The sequence below is a fragment of the Eurosta solidaginis genome, chromosome 1 (genome assembly GCF_040869045.1).
Source record: "Eurosta solidaginis isolate ZX-2024a chromosome 1, ASM4086904v1, whole genome shotgun sequence".
NCBI lineage: Eukaryota > Metazoa > Arthropoda > Insecta > Diptera > Tephritidae > Eurosta > Eurosta solidaginis.
In genome coordinates this window covers 175,480,064-175,503,459 of record NC_090319.1, presented here as the reverse complement: position 1 = coordinate 175,503,459, position 23,396 = coordinate 175,480,064, and the positions used below count along the sequence as shown (strand labels likewise).

The window sequence follows — 23,396 nt, the reverse complement described above, 5'->3', positions numbered from 1 at the left end:
ATCGCGTCCCAAACCCGGTACTTCGATCCAGAACGAGCCTGCCTGGAGGACTCGAAACCCCTAGGGAAACGTGGTTCCCTGTTGGTACTTGACCACTTCCTGGATACAAACAGGATTATCCGTGCCAACGGACGATTAGTAAACGCCGACATGACCTACAATGAGTGTCATCCCATCATTCTACCCGAAAAGGCTCGATTTACTACCCTCTATATAAGGTTTCTACACGAGACCTTCCTCCATGCGGACGTCCGCCTCATGCAACAAGCTGTAAGACAAGAGTTCTTTATAGCTCGGCTTAAAACCCTGATAAAAAAGTGAATTTTCCAATGTAAAGCATACACCATTCATAAGCAACAAACGCACTCTCAAATAATGGCAGCTTTACCCTCCGAACGATGTACCCTCGCGCCCCCCTTCACTATTCCTGGTGTAGACTTCGCCGGCCTGTTTCAACTAAAATCTTCTATGCTCCGGCCTCCCAAGATAATGAAGAGCTATGTTGCCGTTTTTGTCTGCTTCGCCACCAAAGCCGTCCACTTTGAATTATGTTCCGACCTCACCACCCAAGCATTCCAAGCAGCCTTCGCCCGCTTCGTAGGATGCCGAGGATATCCCAGCAAAATGATGAGCGACAACGGCACCACTTTCGTAGGAGCTAAGCGGGCCATGGAAAAGGAGTTCGTATCAAAGAAGTCTCGTCCGATATCATATAGAAGTACGCCCCACAAGGAATTAATTGGAAGTTTATACACCCAGGGCCCCTCATATGGGCGGACTATGGGAATCCGCTGTCAAAAGCTTTAAAACCCACTTTAAAAGGGTCGCCGGAACTCACAGCTTCACTTTTGAAGAATTTTCTACCTTATTGATACGAATAGAGGCTGTCTTGACTCTCGCCACATCTCCCAACTGTCTCAAGACCCAAGCGATCGCACGGCCCTCACACCGGGTCATTTCCTACGAGATGCGCCCCTGCTCTCCATCCCCGAACCGAACTATGAACACCTCTCTATGATTAACCGTTGAAAATTTTACATCATCAGTTCAGCAAACGCTGGAAGAATGATTATCTCATGGAGCTACCAACACTCTACTCCCAACATCAAGAGTGACTAAAATGTCTTTATCCTATCTTCCTCAGATGGATCGCCAGCGCCCTCCAGTGCTGCACATCGCCGATCTTTGGCATCTCAAGTGACAACGCCAGCAGCATGTCCACGAACTCGTTAAGGGCCGCCCGACTACCGCCAATGCCCTATCGCATGCCACTAGCGGATGCACCTCTTTAGAACGCTGTCATCTTTGTGGGCTGCGCCACCACACCCTCGTGCATCGGGACACGGAGCGTCGCCAATCCCAGCATGCAACATCACAGCCCGGGCGCCAACGCCATTCATCGCGCCGCCACAGGCCACGCCATCGCAGCAGTGGGAACGTCCAGCCACCACAACCACCACCCGCTGCAAGAACATCCAGCGTTCGCCGCAACCAACGCGCACCGACCGTGCCCAATCGCACTATAAGATGCACCGCCACAGGCCTGCGAACCTCAACGTCCAAAAGCAAAGTGGGCAAAATCCTAATTAAGGAAGCAGTTAGGGCGTTGACCGAGCTGCAACATTCGTTAGCCGCTTAGTACGCCTTGGCGGGCCAGGATGTTTACGCGGCGTAGGCTGCCATCCCTCCCATCTCTCCCTTGTACATACGTATATCTATGAATTTGTTTATAACCCGTAGTTTGTATTAAACAATTGGGTATGAGCTCAGGGGCACTCTCACTCGCGTGGTTTTTCCGCGTTATAAGGGCTAGGGGAATTTGGGGCACCTCACTCAATCAAGAGAGACCAAGGGGCACTTGCACGGCACTACTAGCGTCGATTGCAAATTTAATTAATCGTAACGCACGAGTTTGATGCGAAGGAAGCACTTTAGTGGCGGCACAATAGATCGGCGTGTTGTCGCGTTGATGTTCATGTTCTGTGTTCTGTGTGACGCGACCTCTGTGGGAATAGTTGCCCATTTAACCATCCCGGCCCCCCTAGGCGTATACTTAGCCTAGCAAACGTTGTAACTGTTGCAACGTCTCCACGACGTTGCTTAGCCCGGTGGCGCGTTGGTTATGTGACCGGGGCTGCTGACGATGACGATGAGTAGCCGGGGGAGGCCGAGATAGTCGACGATGCTGCGGCCGCTGAGAAGTTTGACGTGCTATGGGACGGCGGCTTCGTGAGGCTGCGACGGGTGCGTAACTCCCGGCGCGCTGCGTTTCTCTCGACGTTGCAGGTTGTCGACGGCGGCGGTTCCCCATGGCGATCGGATTCCCTTGTGGGCCTCGATGGAACATCGTGTGGTAGGGTTGGTAACAGTTTTGGCACACGTTGGCTGATGTGCACTCCGTTGCGACATGCGTGTGCGCCAGGAAATTAAGGCAGTACCCGTGCGCGGCTGCCACTTGTCGACGTTGCGGTGGTGACATGCCTCGGAATATGGGACACAGGCGGAGTGCGTAAGGACGACTACAAAGTCCACATCGTAAACGAGTGTTGTTGGCGTCGCGCATCGTTTCGGTCGGGGCAGGCCGCTCCGGTGGATCCGGTACGGGCCTTGGAGCGCGATTACTCGGTGTTGCGGCTGGGATCGCCATGGGCTGTGCGTTGCTGCGACGCGGCGGAGCTACTGGGGTTTCGTTGCGTTGTCCGACTACATTCCCAGATTGCGTGACATTGGATTCGGAGGTGGCAATCATCTCGGTGTCCATGATCTCTATCGGGAGAGAAAGAAAGTTCGTGTTTTATACGAGGTTGCATGATAGGGGTAGCAACTTGTTCAATATGGTAGTGAGGTTTGGGGTAGGGGTATCGTTTCGTAGGTTTCAGATTGAAGGGGTTACTATCTTAATATTTATTGGTTAAAGGGGTTATTATCTTATTCACTATTGGCAGTCGGTAGGAAGCATAACTTAACTAGCGGTCTAGTTAGCCTGCCATTTTGTGTTCGAAGGTCGACGACTCTGATATGACCGTCAGGTCCCTGATGAACCTTTTCTACACGGCCAAGTCACCATTCAGTGGGGGAGAGACATTCGTAGCTTATTAGGACGCATTCTCCAACATTTGGGGCCTTTTGGGTGTCTTTCCACCGGTATCGTTTACGGAGGTCTTTGAGATATTCCTCCTTCCATCGGTGGCTAAATTTGTGATGTAGAACCTTTATTCCTTCCCATCGATTTGGAAGGGAAAGAGAGTCAACACTTGGTTCAGGGGTGGCCAAAAGTGGTGCTCCTGTAAGAAAATGCCCGGGGGTGAGGGCTGTGAAATCGGAGGGATCTTGCGAGAGCGCAGAGAGTGGCCTCGAATTAAGAACGGCTTCGATTCGAGGAGTGAGTAACGTGGTAAGTTCCTCGAAATTGAACTTTTGAGTTCCAGCGACTATTTTGAAATGCATTTTGAAGCTTTTTACAGCTGATTCCCATAAGCCGCCCATATGTGGGGCATTATCGCTCATCATTTTAGAGGGAAATCCCCGCCGTCCGACGAAGCGAGCAAATGCCGCGAGGAAAGCCGCTGTGGTCAGATCAGAACATAACTCGAGGTGTACCGCTTTTGTTGTGAAACAAAGACGGCCACATAGCCCTTTGTAAAGGTGGAAGACCTCAACATGGAAGCTTTTATCTGAAAAGGCCCAGCAAAGTCAACACCAGTGGTGGTGAAGGGCGGAGCGAAGTTACAGCGTTCCGGGGGAAGAGCTGCCATGATCCGAGTGCGCATCCTGTGTGTATGCTTAGTGCAAGTTTAACACGTAAATATGCATTTTTTTATTTGCGGCTTTAGGCGTGGGATGTAGAACTCTTGACGGACCATTTGTTGCATCAGGCGATGTTCAGCATGTAGCATTAACCGGTGGAGGAAATTTAAGTACAGAGAAGCAAATGCGGACTTCTCCGGAATTATTATTGGATATCGTTCGTTATAAGTGAGGGTCGAATTTACTAGCCGTCCATCGGCACGAAGTAAGCCGTTCATGTCGAGGAACGGGTTGAGGACTAGAAGTGCGCTCTTTTTATCAATGGGTTTGGAGGTTAGAAGCATTGATATTTCACGACTGAAGTAGCGTGATTGGGTGATCGCTATGAGATATACCTTTGCTCTCTGTAGATTCTGGTGACTGAGAGCGGCATGTGGGGGTTCGGGCTATTATTTACCTTATTTTTAAGGCGTTGTATAAATTGACTCGCATGGCTCGGGGGAATGAAGAAAATCGCTCAAGGATGTCGGGTTCATTCATAGAAATGTGAAAGAATTCAAATTTTCGACCTTCGGGGGGTATTATGTTCCGCGCTGGAGCATATGTCCAGGATTCTGGTGATTCTACTAGCCAATTTGGGCCATTCCACCATAAAGCGCTGCTGGCTAGTTATGGGGGATTGCAGCCCCTTGTACCAAGATCAGCGGGATTATCACCACTGGTTACATGTCGCCAAATGACTGGTCCGACTAAATCAAGGATTTGGGCTGTGCGACTTGGCTAAGAGGAGTGCGCCGTATAGCTCTAGCCGTGGTAGGCTCACGGTTTTTAGAGGAGCGACCTTACTTTTTGAGACTAACAACTGGCTTGTCGTTTTGCCATCGGCTAGCTGTGTTCGCACGTATATAACTGCGCAGTATGCCTTTTCGGAAGCGTCGCACAAACCGTGTATTTCGACTTGATGGTCGGGGGAGAAGTTGACCCATCGAGGTATCTGTATCTCTGAAATTGAGATCAAATTGTTAGCGAATTGGAACTATTTTAGTAAGCGGAGTGGTTTTACGGACTCATCCCAATCGGTTCCGTCTAGCCATAGCTCTTGAATAAGCATTTTGGCCTCTATCATTACTGGCGATAGCAATCCTGCGGGGTCAAAAGTTTTGCCACAGACGACAGAATTTGCCGTTTTGTCTTTGCCGATATAGCAGATATTGCGTCTAGGGTATAGGAGAATGTATCTGTTATCGCATTCCATTGAATACCAAGAGTTTTGGTGGTACTCTCTTTTTCAAACATTAGAAAATTCGAGTCCAGTATATGGTCTGGATCTATATCCTTGAGGATTTCGGGGTGATTCGCTGTAATCTTTTTCAGCGGGAATCCTGCTGAGTTGAGCGCTTTTATCACTTGGGATAGTGATTCGCATGCAAGGGGTAAACTGTGGCTTCCCGACAGGATGTCGTCTACATGCGTTTGTGTTTTTAACACCGGGGTTGCCTTGGGGAATTTGTACCTTATTTCCTCTGCTAGTTCGTGCAGGGTACGAATGGCTAATAAGGGGCGCAGTTGACGCCGAATGTTACCGTTTTTAGTTTATAGTCAAGTATTTGACTATTTGCGGAATTTCTGAATATGATGCGCTGGTAATCTTGGTCGTCTTTATGCATCAGTATTTGCCTGTACATTTTTTCGACGTCACCATTAAATACGTACTTGTACATACGCCAATTTAAAATGAGAAGCATTAAATCGGGTTGTAATGTGGGGCCAGTGTATAAAACATCATTGAGGGAATTACCTGAGGTTGTTGATTTGGAGGCATTGAAGACTACTCTTACTTTAGTGGTTTTTTTTATCTGGTTTTACCACCGCGTGATGGGGAAGGTAAAATGAGGTGTATTTACCTTGGGTTCTTTTCTCATATGGTTTTACCTTTTCCATATGATCCAATTCGATGTACTCTTCCTGGAAACCATCATATACTGATTTTAACTTGCCTTTTTTAAGCAGGTTGTTTTCCATACTTAAAAACTGCTGAAGCGCAGCGATTCGTGAGCGAAATAATGCGAGTGTGTCGGGGAATTCGGGTTTGAAGGGGAGTCGTACGATGTATCGACCGTTTTAGGCACGCGTTGTGGTGGCTGCGTAGTAGTCTTCGCAAGCTTTGTCTTCTGGTGTAGTGACTTGCACGGGGGGAAGTTCTTCCAGCTCCCAAAATTTTTTGAGCTGGAAGTTCAGATATTCATTTGATATATCTGTCACTTGAGTTGTAAACGAGGAGATTTGTTCCGTCACTTGACCACTCAGAATCCATCCAAAGATGGTATTTTGAGCTATTAAAGAATTTGAGATTTTCTCAATACCACTTAGCATTATCTGGGGTATAAGGTCACTGCCTAAGAGCATATCTATTTGAGCAGGTGTATGGCAATTGGGGTCTGCAAGCTTCAGATGTGCAAATTTTTGCCTATCTTTGTTGTTTAATTTATAGTTGGGGATCATATTCCTTAGTTGCGGTAATACAATGGCTTGTGCCCGTATTCTTATATCCGCATCGGGGGAAACTAGAGTTAATGAGCACATTTTATGAGAGTTTTGTACAACTCGTCCGCCCATTCCTGACATTTCAAAGCTAGAGGTTTGAGTGGGAAGTCTCAACCGGTTCTGTGCTTTAAAAGAGATAAACGATCTTTGTTAGCCTTGATCGATTAGAGCTCTCAGCTTGAATGGTTCTCCACGGTGTTCAATGGAGACTATGGCAGTGGGCAACAATATTCTGCTTTCATTATTCGAATGAAGTGCTTGTACATTCGATGCATGTGAGCAGCAAGCCCCCTGCTCAGGGTGCATTTCGGGATTTTGCGCCTCTGTACTTTCGGTTCTAGCTGTTGCAACTAGACCTGTTGTTCTTCTGGGGTGAGAACTATTTTGGGGGGTATTTTTATTGCCATTCATGTGGAGCATTGAATGATGTCTCCTTTGACAATACACAGAGTCAAAATTACTGTCACAATATTTCAAAAGGTGGGAGTGTGAAGGACAATTGATGCATAGGACTTTGGTTTTTACGACATTGTATCTGTCATTTATTGACATCCTTTTGAATTTCTCGCAAGATTTTAGGGCATGACTCTCTCCGCAGGCTTCGCACGAACCATATCTATTTTCAGATATATACGGTTGCTATCGATTGTAGCTTCGATTTCTGTTATTCTGATTGCTGGCTTGGGGTTTTGTGAAACTTCTATGACTATCATTTTGTGCATTTTTGGGATTGAGTGTTTTTGTATCTACCCTCCCTGCGATTTCATATTGGGTGGTTAGGAAGTCTTTCATTTGTTGCCATGTAGGGACTTTTTTACGGGACGTTAACGACTGTTCCCATAATAATAGCAACTTTTCTGGTAATGCTGAGGCGCATATGTGTACCAGAATCGGATCCCAGTTATCTGTTGGGATATTCTGGGTGGATAGAAAGGATAGACATTTGCTTACGGTGGACTGTAATTTAATAAACTCTTCGCTTGTTTCTCTCTGAATTTTTGGCAAACTCATTAAAATCCCTATTTGTTTATCTACCAGTGCTGGAGTGTTTTCGTATCTCTCTTTAAGAGCTTCCCAAGCCAGATTTAAAATAGCATCGCTTAGAGCGAATTGCTTAATTATAGTGTCTGCCTGGCCTTTTTTTTTGTTCCTAAGGTGGTACAATTTTTGTGCTGGTGATTGTTTCGGATGGTTTATGTACACGGCGGTGAACATGTCCCGGAAGGACGGCCATTGTTCATACCCTCCGTGAAACTCCTCCGTATCACAAGCTGGCACTTTAAGGTAAATGCCTGAGTTGACCTCTTTCATTTGAGGCTCGTCGACTCTCGGGGGTGGAGCAGGTGCGCTACTTGGCTTTAATATGTTGAGCTGATCGGAGATCTTGGCTTTCGTTTCTTCATATAGGTCAAGGCAGTGTTCATATTTAGATTCCGCGGAAGCTTTGCAGCCATCGGGTAAATCGGAATCCTCAGCTTCCAAGATATTATCGCATGTGGGCTGCAAGCGAGCCCAAAAATCATCAAGACTATTATTTTTTACTATCAGAACTGATTCTGTATTGTCTTCGATTGCGGACTGTGAAAATTTTGTGCTGTACTTTATAAGTCTGTCACCTTCCGCAATGAATTTTGCGGCCGAAAATTCTTTGGTTTTTGGTGTTGTCCCTTGTTTTGAGCGGGTGTTGTCGGCAGGGCTACTTTGGGCCTTTTCCTCATCAACCGTCTTTGACACAACTAATTTCGGGGTGGGGTCATTTTTTGAACTTACGTTGGTTTTTTTTTAACAAAAAAGGGGTTATTATGTATGTAAGTAAATGTATAATTTTAGATGTATTTTTTGGGGGTATCGGGTTTTATCCGTATGCGCTGCTTATATTTTGCTGACAAGTGTTATTTCTAATTTCGTTTTTTATCCTAAATATATGCCAAAGGCTGACTCGAATTACTACCGCCTATTTTTACCTTATATTTTTTTTTGTAAGTACTTACAGTATTTTTGTATGTAATTTACTGTGTAAGTACTTTTACTATTTTTTGGAGGGTTACGGCTTACCGAAATGTATATATGTAGGTATGTTAGCTAGCGAGGGTGGCTGTATACACGTTTGTGTGTATGCCTATTGTTATAGGTATAAAATAATAAGCAACAGATCAAAATGTTTCAGTTCTCTCTTTTGGTTCGATTTTCTTTTCGCTAAATTACCTTATGTTGGGTGCAAGCAGGCATGCTTAACCAACGAACCGATATCATTTCGTTACGATAATTAACGTTAGTAAACGAAACAAAGTCATTTCGTTTCGTTTATTAACGTTAAGAACGTCAACTTTACGAAATGATTTTGTTTCGTTTTCTGCCATATCAAAACGAAATCAAATCGTTTATGTTGATTATTAATTTTAAACTATGCTGGCAAAGCTGATTGATGGCGGAGTCATTAAAGGTGAAAACATTAGCCAAGCTGATTGCAACTTTTCTCATGAATTTTGAAAGTACGAATATTTCTCCAAGTATTTTTGACATTACCACCAACGAATTACATAAACAAATTACATGGAGTTTATGTGTATGTCCGCTCGCTGTTACCACCTTACGGCTTCACCATGGCTATAGCATTGCCAGCACAATTCAAACATAAAGTATCACGTTTTTGTTAACGTTTTTAACGTTAACGAAAGCTTTTCGTTTCGGTTAAAAACGAGATAGAATTTATCTTGATAATTTCTTTATCGATAATATTTCGAAGTGTTTCAACGGAAACGGTGGACATTTTTTGATAAACGATTATCTTAACGTTAAGGTGCATCCCTTGGTGCAAGGAACTTAATTTCTTATGCAGTTCTGGACTGCCGCTTTGTAGCTTGCCAAGCGTTTGAGGGTGTGTATATTTAATATATACGTACGCTGTATGATAATTTGTTGGGATTTAAAGCAGTTACACTTTTTTTTTTTTCTTTATACAATCCTGCCTTTGCTAGACTTATGAATATAAGTGTATACTTGAATTTGAAGTTGTTGTTGGATTATTGGTGTTTAACAACACGAAGAAATAAGCAGCAGAGCCGAGTTCGATATTTTATTTTTAAATAGGTATATATGTATGTATGCCTATATAAATGTTATTAATATTGGGTTTTTATTTTTTTTTGTGTTCTGCGGTAAAGTAATATGAAATTGGTAGGTGGTTTGAAACCAACGGGGGATATCTTATATATATTTATACCGTACGTAACCAGGTGATTTTTTTTTTCTGGAATTTTCCACAGAAATTAGAGTGTTTGCAGGAGAAACAAATTCTAGCTACCTATACGGTTTTAGAAGAAAGACCGTATAATATCAATATATGTAAATATATGGGGATTGGTGACGATACAACTCACTGCGATTTTTTTGGGGGGTTAAAATGTGAATTGGATCCAAATTTCCTTTGTAGTTGATTCCCTCGTTGTCCATCTATCTACGTTCCTGCTCCGTCTTATTGTGTTGTTGCTGTTGTTGTTGTTGTTATTGTTGCCTTTGTTTTTCTTGTTGGCGTATCGATGTTGATTTTGTTTCTTGTTGCTTACAGGTGATTGTTTTTTTGGTAAGTTTATGTGTCTTTTTCAATAGTTCAATATCCTTAATTTTTTGATTTTATTGAACTTCTTATTTTTTGGTTTTTTAATCACCCTACTCTCTATATGATTTTTCCTCTTTCACCGTTCTTTTCTTTTTGGTTTGTTGAGTATGTATGTATGGGAATTTGTCTTCACAGCACTTTTTGTTTTTAATTATTATGTGCGCGAAATTATAATATTTTATTTTAAAATGTATATTATTCACTTTCAGTTTACGTTTTTTCTTATTGTTTTGGACTGTAGCTTGTATTTTTTTTTTTTCAAATACCCACAGGTGCCTTTCCTAGTGGTTCAGATGGACCATAAACAATTGGGTATGGGCTCAGGGGCACTCGCACTCGCGTAGTGTTTCCGGGTTCTAAGGACTGGGGGACTTTGGGGCGCCTCCCTCATTCAAGAGAGACCAATGGGCACTTGCACGGCACTACTTACGTCGATTGCAAATTTAGATAAATCGTAACGCACGAGTTTGAGGAGAAGGAAGCACTTTATTGGCGGCACAATAAATCGACGTGTTGTCGCGTTGATGTTCGCAAAAATGTGATAAAACAATTAAAAAAGTTGACAGGTGTGGTGTGTTGTGTTACAATACGTGTCTATGTGTATGTGTGTATTTGTCTGCTTGTGTCAAGTGTGGAGTGTTGGGTAACGTGTTCTGTGTTCTGTGTGACGCGACCTCTGTGGAATAGTTGCCCATTTGACAATGTATTATATTCGATTATATGGAATTGTATTATATTGAATTATTCACAAAACCAGTGAATTATATCTAGCCTTAAATTTCCCATTGGGAATCTTCATGGACGTGTGGCAGCCTCCACCGCATGAATCCCCCGAAAAGAATTCGCCGCAATCCGAAGCAAGGCGATCTGACATCACCGCCAGCTGTCAATGCGGCCATCGTATTTTTTGCAAAATTTTTATTCTCATCTTGAAATAAAGTCAGCATCTTGTGATTTTCAGCTTGCCATAATAAAAAAAAAGGAATTGCGAGTTCTTCGATTAAGAGTGTATAATCCGAAAGCCATAAAAGTGTTCCATTATTGAAATTGTATTATTAAAATAGAACAAACGCTTGTCAAGCATTTGCTAATAAGTTTACAAAGATCATTGTGTTCCGCCCCTTTCAATGTACATTTTTGCGATACATAAATTGTTTATTTCTGCATTAAAATAGTAAACTATCATATTGTGAAAATTCGCTGATGTTTTATTATTGCGAAAAAGTGCCGTCAAAGTACCCAGCTATTCGAGCAAAATTCAGAAAGTATCTTGCGGTGATTTATAGATCCAGGTCAAGTAAATTTGGTGTTTATTTCAACTGCAAAAGTCCGAGCCTAAGCGGAATTCCTTCGACTGAGAGTCATGCCCAGATTTCATACACAATTCCTTTGCACAAAATATTAGCTTCTCTTCGTTCGCGTGGAAAGCGGCAATATTCAACCTGCCCTTTGCAGCAACGCCAGTGGGAACTTCGCCCAGTAGAAATAAGAACCATAACCGGTGGGTACCAGCCTCTAACTTAACTAAAGACTATCAAGGTAATGCTATTAAGGGAGGATTTTACGAATATGAACTTTTGAAAACTAAGCTCCCTCATGTATATTCAACTGAAAAAGTTTTGAGACGTAGAAACAATAGAGTTTAAGTTAAATGGTTAGGATTCTCTTCTGAACACAATTCCTGGGTGGATGTTAATGATTTAAATTAATAAAATAAATAAATAAACAAATAAATAGATAAGTGTTTTAATAATTATTTCAGTTAAGTATTTAATGATAGCCGATCAACATGTCACTTAAATTAACAATAAGTGGTAATTCATCTATACTGGTTGCAAATTATTTCCCTCCCATAGAACTCAAACAAGATTATGCCTGTGGATTAATCAGTTTTGACTCATATCATAGAATTCCAAATGTGGACAAAGAAAACAATTTGTATAAGCGCTAACCCTAATACATTTCGAACTGAAATTATGAGCTTTAAGGGAGAAGTAAACTTTGATAAAGAATGCTCAATTGGTCCATTTCTAGGTTTCAGTAAAAGAGTACTGAAGACGGGGATTGTTCAATACTCCGACAATCCAGTGGCTATAACAAAAATAAACACGATATCTGTTGAATGTAATATCATCAACGGATCATATATAAATGAAGTATATATTTACCGGTTAATGCACGTCAAATAAGAACTCTAGTTCTTAGAGTTGTTGATCAAACTGGTAGCTTGGTCAATTTTCGTGGAGAGAACATATCAATAAGGCTGCATTTAAAACCTATCTAAAAATTATAATTTTTAATAAAAAGCCACCACATACAGATTTTTTTAATAGTTTTCAATCAACCTCAAAAGTGTTGATTAAAAAAACAAAAAATCTACTCTAAAGAAGAAAAATCTCCTGTTCAAAATAAACTTGATTAAACCCCCGCGAATAAGGAGTTCCTAATAAGTCTAGGATTTAGTTCAAAAATTAGTGATATAATAAACGTTTTGTCCAAACCCGTGTTTGATAACACTGGACCACGAATTTCAACTTTTTCTATTTACCAGTAACGCCGTTATGAAATTCTTATGTAAAATCACCCCCTGATTTCGAAAATTAAGTTAATTTTTCATTCTATGGCACCGTTTTTGAGATATTTGCTATTTACCGTTTTTCGAAAAAACCAAAAAGATGGATCCCTTTAATTACGTATATCTCACGAACGGGTCAAGCAATTGCATCATACATTGTTTTTTGCTTAACCAGATAGTTTTGGAGATATTAGCTTATCGTTTCAGATTTTTGTTTTTTTTTTATGAAAGAATATGAAAAAAATTACTATTTGCGAGGGCAGCATTCCAAAACCACAACTTTTTTTCCAGATATTTTTTCTTTACGTAAAGCTCTGTTTATTTAGAAGAAAGATAAGCTACCATCGAAGAAAATCGATGCAAAACTACGTAAGTTATAAGCTATCAAATAAAAATACCCAGGTTGCACAACTTCAATGTATCTATACATACATATATTAAAGGTATAAAGTGCAAATGGGATATATCCGAATAAACGAATAACACCATAACAATGATAATCATTTTTCTTTAAATAAATCAAATAGTACTTTTAATACTCGAATTGTTTTATAGTAGGTAGAGTGGTTGAATCGAAAGGAAGAGTGGTTTGGTTTGAAATCTGCTGTAGGCATGTAGTTATAAACATGTATTTCCGTCACTAAAAAGGAACCTTTCTGTCTAGGAAAGATTTGATTATTTCAATTTTATTCTTGTTCCGAGTATAAATATGAGTTAATGCGCCTTGAAACTTCATAACATCTGCAAGGCTCGCCGGAGATAGTTCAGTTCATAACTCAAATTTCAAAATCTTGATTTATTTAAAAAAAAAATGAGTAAAAGGACGCGAGAATTTGAGTGTAATAACGATCCAGATATGTTCTGTTTCATGTGTGGCCAATATACTATCATAAGGCGACGACGAGTGTTCTCAGATCATATGAAAATTTTATACTCCAAGTATTTTGGCATTGAGCCTAAAAATGCTGAAAAACCATGGACACCGAACACTTTGTGTACATCGTGTCGAGTAGAATTGATTCAGTCGGAATCAGGACAACAAATAAAATTTGATACACTAATGATATGGAGAGAACCTACTTGCCATTCAATAGAGTGTTATATTTGTTAAACAAAAGTACTTGGCGTTGGAAGATCAAGAAGAGTAACCTATGCCAGCGTACCTACAGTGACATTACCAGTACTACATTCAACGGCAGTTGCAGATCCAGTTCCATTGTCAACAGTAATATCTGAGTGCGGGGAATCAAGTTGTACTGAATTTCAAATGGGAAACGAGAGAAACGTTCTGTCAGAAGCACAACTTAATGATTAAATAAGAGATTTGGAACTATCTAAAGAAAAGGCCGAGATCCACACTTCTCGTATGCAACAATTTAAATTTGTGTCATCCGATGTTAAGGTGATATATTGCAGAACTCGTCACGAACCATTTTCCAAACACTATACTAAGAAAGACAGTATATGCTACTGCAACGACATTCCTAGTTTATTCAAAGAGTTTGGTCAAACATATGATTCAAAAGAGTGGCGATTGTTCACAGACAGCAATAAACTGAGTTTGAAGGCTATATTATTGCATATTGGTAACAAAAAGCCTTCTATCCCGATCGCACATGCAGTAAATACAAAGGAATCCTGCGAGGAAATGCAAAAACTACTCAAATTTATCAAATATGAAGAGCATGATTGGAAAATATGTTCTGATCTCAAAGTCGTTGCAATGCTATACGGTCTACAAAGTGGCTACACCAAGCACTGCTGCTTCCTCTGCAAGTGGGATAGCCGAGCTCGTAAGGACCACTACGTCAGAGAGGATTGGCCGGAAAGAGTCGAGTTTACCGTTGGTGTGTATAACATAAAATACACCCCTCTTGTAAAGAAAGAGAAAATCATACTTCCACCCTTACACATCAAGCTAGGTCTCATTAAAAACTTTGTTAAGGCTTTAGACAAAGAAGGCGAAACATTCGACTATTTGAAAACAATTTTTCAGATATTTCTCAAGCCAAGATAAAGAAAGGTATTCTTGTTGGACCACAAATAAAAAAGCTGATCAACAATAATCAATTCAAAGGACTACTCTCATCAGTTGACGCAGCAGCGTGGGAATCCTTTGAAAAGGTCGTTGCTTCTTTTTTTGGCGGACACAAAAGCCCTAACTACGAGCAGATAGTGAACGACTTAATCAATAATTATGCGTAAATGGGTAAATATTAAAGGCTTATTAAAATTAATTTCCCAAAATTCTATAACTTGTTTACCTAACTAATATTTTCTTTCCATGCGTAAATATGTCCTTAAAAATTCACTTTCTGCACTCACATTTGAGCTTTTTTCCGGCAAATCTTGGCGACGAAAGTGACAAACATGGCGAAAGGTTTCATCAGAAAATGAAATTAATTGAGAATCGATATCACGGATTCTGGGACGTCGCTGCTGGTTTCTCATAAGAGAAGTAGAACACATAATTATTTCGACTACATAGTAAAATCAAATTAAGATAAACATTGTCAGAATATAGTATAAACATAAATAAATTTAAAAAAAAGTTAAAAATATGGGTAATTTCATTCATAAATTGAACTTTTAACTAAATAGAAAGAGAGAATAGCTAGATATTTCACTCTTCTTGATACCATACATACGTTTTGAGGTATACGTTGAAATTGTGCAACCTGGGCATTTTTATTTGATCGCTTATAACTTACATAGTTTTGCATCGATTTTCTTCGGTGATAGCTTATCTTTTTTCTAATTAAACAGAGCTTTACGTAAAGAAAAAATATCTGGAAAAGAGTTGTGGTTTTGGAATGCTGCCCTCCCAAATAGTAATTTTTTTCAAAAAAAAAAAAAAATCTGAAATGATAAGATAATATCTCGAAAACTATCTGCTTGAGCAAAAACCAATGTATTATGCATTTATAGCAAATTTTACCGTCTTTCCGATTCTATAAATCTTTTTGCAATTGCTTAACCCGTTCGTGAGATATACGTAATTAAAGGGAGCTATCTTTTTGGTTTTATCGAATATCTCAAAAACGGTACCATATAATCAAAAATGAACCCGATTTTCGAAGTCAGGGGGTGATTTTACATTCGAATTTCATAACGGCGTCTCTGGTAAATTTTGGCCGTGGACCAGTGTAATCTAATATATAAAATTCTTCTGTCACGGTGTTAGAGGCTTAACTCCTCCGAAACGGCTGAACCGATTCTCATGAAATTTTGTGAGCATCTTGGGTAGGTCTGAGAATCGGCCAACGTATACCTTTTTTCGCTACGTGCCTAGGGTCTTGAGATCAAAACGTGGACCCGGGTACCCCTAGAATGTGTTTATACAATATGGATGTCAAATGAAAGCAGCTGATGGGTGCTATAGTACAGTATAATTTTCATACAACTGGGAGGCTAGGGTCTCGAGATATAGCCCAAAACGTGAACCCGGGTACCCCTAGAATGTGTTTATACAATATGGATATCAAATGAAAGCTGTTGAAGAGTGCTATAGTACAGAATAATTTTCATAAAACTGGGAGGATAGGGTCTCGAGATATAGCCCAAAGTGTGGACCCGGGTACCCCTAGAATGTGTTTATACAATATGGATATCAAATGAAAGCTGTTGATGAGTGCTATAGTACAGGATATTTTTCATACAACTGGGAGGCTAGGGTCTCGAGATATAGCCCAAAACGTGGACCCGGGTACCCCTAGAATGTGTTTATACAATATGGATATCAAATGAAATCTGTTGATGGGTGCTATAGTACAGTATAATTTTCATACAACTGGGAGGCTAGGGTCTCGAGATATAGCCAAAAACGTGGACCCGGGTGCCCCTAGAATGTGTTTATACAATATGGATATCAAATGAAAGCTGTTGATGAGTGCTATAGTACAGGATAATTTTCATACAACTGGGAGGCTAGGGTCTCGAGATATAGCCCAAAACGTGGACCCGGATACACCTAGAATGTGTTTTTACATTATGGGTATCAAATTGAAGCTGTTGATGTATGCTTTAGTACAGAGTAAGTTTTACACCACTGGGTGACTACGGTCTCGAGATATAGGCCAAAACATGGACCCGGATACACCCAGAATGTGTTTTTATATTATGGGTATCAAATTGAAGCTGTTGATGTGTGCTATAATACAGAGTAAGTTTTACACCGCTGAGTGACTAGGGTCTCGAGATATAGGCCAAAACATGGACCTGGATACCTCTAGAATGTGTGTGTATTATGGGTATCAAAAGAAAGCTGTTGATGAGAGCTCTAAAATTTTTTGTTATATTCGATTTAGTCGCATCAACTTGGAAAAACTGATAAATATGCATGCGAAGCCGAAATAAGACAAGAATTAATAATAATACCCACATACCTGTTTACATACGTCCTGTTCGATTTACCTGAAATTTCGTATATAAATTTGCCTATATTAGTATTTACGATGCTTTTTTCCGGGAAGTGTACCAGAGGCGGACTGGGACTGGGATTAGGACTAGGACTGGGACTGAGACTCGGAGTGGGACTGGAACAAAATACATACCACCCTCTGGGACTGGCAATAAGAGATGAAGAAGAAGGAGAAAAACTTGAGAGAAGACAAAAGAGTTAAGGAGACTGAGAAGGAGATAGAATGAGACTAAGATGGAGATGAAGCGAAAAAGACGGAGGGAGGAGTGAATAAAAAGATTAGGAAAAAGTGTAGAGGGGTAGGGCAGAGTTAGACGGAAAAATCTTATTAAAGTGTATGCAGATAGGCCAAATTTAGGGCAGAACAACGCCTGCCGGGTCTGCTAGTAGTATAATAAAAAAGGATTACCATAGCTACACACCATATCTGCAATCGTTTCAAAACAATGATGAAATTCGGATCCCTATACAAAATCAATATCTATGTATATGTGCTACCTAGTGAGAGTATTTTATACATTGAGGGATTCATATCAAATAGTAATTCGGAAGTTTCAAAAACTGTGTAGCTGCTTAATAATTGTATGGCGTATTTATTCGAGGAGGAGATTCGATATGAAATTAATGGAATAGAAATTGATCGCACTAGAAAGAAAAAAGAGAAGGAGAAGGAGACTGAGAAAGAGATAGAATGAGGCGAAGATGGAGATAGATGACGCGAAAAATACGGAGGGAGGAGTAAATACAAAGATTGGGAAAAAGTGTAGAGGGGCGAGGGCAGAGTTAGACCGAAAAAGCTTATTAAAATATATGCATATAGACCAAATTTAGGGCAGAACAACGTCTGCCGGGTCTGGTAGTAACCTAATAAAAAGACATACAAAATGTTCAGCCTTCATATTTATTTACCGTTTCATGAAATTCTCATGTACATGCATATGTGTAAGTATGCACATACAAACTTATACCCTAATAAAAAGCCAAATAAAATGTTCACTCTTCATATTTAAAAAACTTTATAATTTATATGCAGACAAGGTTAAGGAGACCAAATGGTTGTAATTAACGTTTTATTATAATACAAAGCAAAAAACTGCTAAACTGTGTGATAAAGATACCTCAACTCCACTACATATCCATATGATGATCTTAATATTAAATTTGATCGAAATCGGTATGCTCTATTATATGACATGTATTTCATGTATTTCAGACGCAGGTATGCAAAAAGGTGCTGCGGTATGCAATAATCATGCTGTTGATTTGCGATCTGTGCTTTCTGCTTTATCCGCTATTCGCTATGATAACAAAGAGTTAGCTAACAAGTGTGATGCACTACGTGCTGAAGTTCACTCTCTGCATAACTGCCTGCAAGCTAAAGATGACGCTATAACATCATTAACTGCTGAAATAAATGGGCTGCATTCTGTTGTTGGTGATTTGCATAAGCTCTTCACTGAGTATGCTCTTAGTGTAAACAAACGTGAAGAGATCACCGAAAATTCTAATTCGTCTCTTAGATCTCCTACAAATCTACATACGAATGATGTTCTAAGTACTGAAGTTGTTACTGTTGTTGCTGCTTCCGCTGTCGCTAGCACAGTAGATAAACGGTCAACTGCTTCTTATATAGATATCGCTTCAAGTGCTGAGACAACAATTGTTTCTCCTACCGCGTTGTCCGCATGATAATGTGAATGCTAATATGAATGCTAATAATAATAATACAGTAAGCGCTAAAGGTTTGCTTACTTCTAATGGTACCTTGTCCCTAATCTCTAATGATGTTAATAATGAGGGTCCATTGATGATTCTACAAAAGTCCAAGCGTGCAAAGAAATTTAAAGTTAAAAATGCTAACCAAGCGAATGAGGCAGTGGATCATCCTGCTTCTTCAAAGGCTCCATCTATAATTCCTGTTCAAGCTCAACCTGCCACCCCGTCTGCTAGCTCTGGTACTAGTACTATACAAGCGTTACCACCTAGTTATGCTGATGCTGCCAAGACAAAATCAAATAGTGTGCAGATTGATTGTAATGATGCGAATGGCGCTAACCTAAGCAGAGTCCCAGGGTCTAAACCGAAAGTAAAGAGTTCTCGCATAAATCTACATAAGCCATTAGCTTTTGGTGTGAGCAATAATGTAGAACTAGGTGTTGCCGCTAAGCTTAAATGGTTGCATGTCTCATCTTTCCAGCCTAGTGTAATTGAAGAAGATATTGTGAACTACGTCTCGAAGTATGCTGGCATAAACAAGATTTATTTGAAATGCGATAAACTTGTAAGAAAAGGTACTGAGCTGTCTGACCTTAGGAAAATTACTTTCAAACTGGGCGTAACTGAATCATTTTATGATAAAGTAGTTGATGCGAGTATGTGGCCCATCAATGTAATTATACGACCATTCCAGTTTTTTCAAAGGAGTGGTTCAGCGCAACAGGTTCCGTAACACCACAAGCCTATGACAGGCCTCTTAGTATTTATTATGAAAATTCATCGGGGCTTAGAACTAAATCTAAGAAGCTTTATGAATTCACTTCTGATTTGAACTACGATTCTCTAGTTTTTGTGGAAACCTGGCTTAATAGTGCATTTTATGACTCCGAATTTTTTGATCCTAACCTCTACAATGTCTATCGCAAAGACCGCGACTCGATAAAAACTGGCGCTACTCGGGGTGGTGGAATTTTAATCGCCGTTCAAAGGAAATATGGTTCGTCAATTATATCGCTGCAAAATGGATACTCACTGTTAGATCAACTATGTGTTTGCATATATGGCTCTTTGCCTCTCTTTGTATGTGCCTCATATATTCCACCAGGAAGTGAAGATCATGTGTACATGGCGCATGTAGATAATATTGTAGATTTAGTATCTAAGCGACATGAGAATAATGTTTGTATTTTAGGTGATTTCAACTTAGGGAATGTAGGCTGGGCAGCCGTGGATGATAGTTTAGTTTTGTATCCGAATGACGTTAATAGTGTTTCTGAAACATATGTCGTTGATAACTTATTGAACGCGAATCTTGCCCAGGTAAACACCTTTATTAATAACTTGTCTAGGACGTTGGATCTAATTTTTATTAGTGATACCATGACTTTTTCACTCTCCGAATGTCTTGATCCTCTCTCTTGCCCTGGCTTACATCATGTTCCATTAGTTTTGGAATTAGAATCTTATGAGTTTAAAAAAATTCTATTAGATATGAACTCATGAAACTATAATTTTAGAAACTGTGATTTTGATGCTATCAACGCCAAAATCAGCATAATTGATTGGGATAGTATATTCTCAGGTGTTGGTGTTAGTGAATGCTTTGATATTTTCAAAGGTAAAGTCAACCATATGTATAGTAGTTTGATCCCTCGAATGCGGAAAAATTGCAATAAAATTCCTTGGTATACGAAGGAGTTAAAAAAACTTAAGAATTTACGAAACAAATTCTTTAAAAAGTACAAATTGTCTAACTCGCCTGCTTTTAAGGAAAAATATGTATATTATTCAAAGCAATTTAAATCCCTAAGAAATCGGCTTCATAAAAAATATGTTGAGAAATTTGAATGCGACATTAAGTCGAATCCGAAATCTTTCTGGCGCTACGTTAGAGCTAAAAAGTCATGCTCTAGCATCCCATCTCATGTTTTTTATAATGAAACCTCTGCATACTCTCTTACTGATGCCGTCAATCTTTTTGCAGATTTCTTCAGCTCTAACTTTGTGTCTGATACTGTTTTGCCTGATGTGGTTGAGCATACTGATATTAATACTCAAATAAATTTTGGTGAACTTTCCATATCACTTGATGATGTTATTCGGGGAATTTCGGTGTTAAAGTCCTCAAAACAATCTGATGTGGATGGACTGTGTGTTCATTTTTGCTTAAAAATACTGTTGCAATTGCTTATCCGATTTTATTAATTTTCAATAAATCTCTAAAGCGGGGAGATTTTATTAATGCCTGGAAAGTAACTTCCATTACTCCTATTTTCAAAAGTGGCAATAAGAGCAATATTGCCAACTACCGCCCAATATCAAAACTTTCCACAATATCGAAACTTTTCGAGATTATAATTAAGGAAAAGATATCGTTTGCGGTAAAAAGTATTATTTCACCCAACCAGCATGGTTTTATGTCCTAGGTAGGTCGACTGTGACTAATCTTGCTGTTTTTACTGAATATTGTCTCTCTGTCTTTAATAATAGAGCACAAGTAGATACCATATACACTGATTTTTCTAAGGCTTTCGATAAAGTTAGCCATAAATTACTACTTTTAAAACTTGCTGATCTGGGATTTCACTCCAATATTCTATCATGGGTGAAGTCTTACCTGGCGGATCGGAGTTGTACTGTTGTGGTTGATGGTGTCAGTTCTCGTTCTTTTACCGCGACCTCTGGTGTTCCTCAAGGAAGTGTCCTAGGACCTCTCCTATTCGTAATTTTTATTAATGACATACGTCATTGCTTCATTTACTCGAATTTTTTGTTGTACGCAGATGATTTGAAAATTTTTACATCAGTCACAAATCAGGTAGATTCCCTACGGCTGCAGTCAGATTTTGACAGAGTAATAGATTGGTGTAGTAGGAATTGCTTACATTTAAATATTAATAAGTGCTTTCACATCTCATTTTCAAAATCCCGTAATGGTATTAACACCTCGTATCACATCGGTCTTTCTGTTTTGAAAACTGTTGATGAAATATTAGATCTTGGAGTTGTCTTCGATGCTAAATTTCTCTTTCAGAGTCAACTTAACTGTGTTATTGCTAAGTCATATTCAATGCTTGCGTTCATTCGCCGCTTTAGCTCGGACTTCCATGATCCCTATACGTTAAAGCTACTATATACATCGCTTGTACGGTCTAAACTGGAATATGCTTCCTTCGTTTGGAGACCATACCACGCTTGTCATATACAGCGACTTGAAATAAAATTTTTGCGTTTTGGGCTCCGGTCATTACGTTTTCAGGATCCTTTACCATCTTACTACTCTAGATGTCTACTTATAAGACTAAAGCCTCTGGATAGTAGAAGATCTATTTTAGCGCTGATATTTATTTATGATTTCATAGGGGGCACGATTGACTCACCGTTTCTTTTGGAGCGTATTCGCTTCAATATACCATCTAGAACATTTCGAAATCATGATATTTTTTTATTGGATAGGGCCAGAACGACATATGTCGCTAATTCGCCTATTGCTAGGGCATTGAAGGAATTCAATCTTCTTACTAATGCCAGGGAAATTGATTTTTCAGTAAATAAATCAAAGTTTAAACTTATACTAAATGACTTATATGGTAGATAATATTTAAGCTAATAATTTGTAAATAGTCTGTAAGGATATTTTAATTTGTCCTAGATTTACTTTGAAATAAATAAATAAATAAATAAATTTCAACAAAGTTACTATGGACGCACTCCCCAACCACTTTTATCACTTGATCAATTTGTTCAACATGCTCCAATAATTGTTTTAGATGTTACACATCAGAATGAATCTATAAAAAGCGGCCCCATCGATATTCGGATTGAGCTAAAATTTCACAAGGCAGTATCCGCCAACACCGCTGCTTATTGTATACTCATCCATGATAAAATGTATGAATATATTCCATTTACAAACGTTGTCAAAAAGATTATTTAGAAAAAGAGTAGCCATTTTATGAAACTACTCACACACAAGTATATTACGCATTGCTAACCACGCCAAAATATGGAGAAAAATATAAATAAAAAATTTTAAATAAAAATTGTTTTTATTTATTTGAAAAAAAGTAAGTATTTACATTAGAACAAGTTTCCCATGGATGGATGTGTCCATCGACATGTATTTTGTGGTTTGTTGATATTCTCATGTACTTACATATATGGATCAGTATGTACACACACAAACTTACAATCTAATAAAATGTCAAACAAAATGTTCAATCTGCCCCTGCGGGTGTCCGAAAGGTCGGTTTTGCAGACGAGAAAAAAGGGGGCGGTACTGCAAGTGCCCATCGGCTCCTTTTTGTAGATGAGAAAAAAGGGGGTTGGGGTTGGGGGTTGGGCGGTACTACAGGTGTCCAACTGCTACTTTTTGTAGACGATAAAAAAGAGTGGTGGGGGGATTGGGGAGCAGTCGCTCGATTAGAAATCTATGGGACTCTTTAAAAACGCTCGGGTGAAGTCTAGGACTCATTAGAAATATGAGTCGACATTTGAAAATTTGCGGCCTTTTAAAAATGTAGAGCCCCCCATTTAAAATCTGAGCTCGATCCTCTCCTGAACGGCTAAGCTCTGCTAAAGGCAAAAAGCTTTAAGCTTTTTCTTATACATCAGCCAGAACACAAACCGAAAGAACGGATGCGCCTAAATGTAGGCAACGAAATTATTTTGCTGTTTTCCGGTTTCATACGAATGCGCCTAAAAGTAGGCAACGAAAATGTTTTGCTGTATATATATGTGTGTCGGTGTGTATATACTTTCTCATTTTTCCTTTC

General features: G+C 39.6%; 1 protein-coding gene across 1 annotated transcript in view; it reads right to left on the bottom strand.

Moving 5' to 3' along the window:
• Positions 1-23,396, bottom strand: part of FASN3 (Fatty acid synthase 3) — a 1,015,587-nt gene that overhangs the window by 96,298 nt on the left and 895,893 nt on the right. The gene's annotated exons all lie outside the window — the stretch shown is intronic.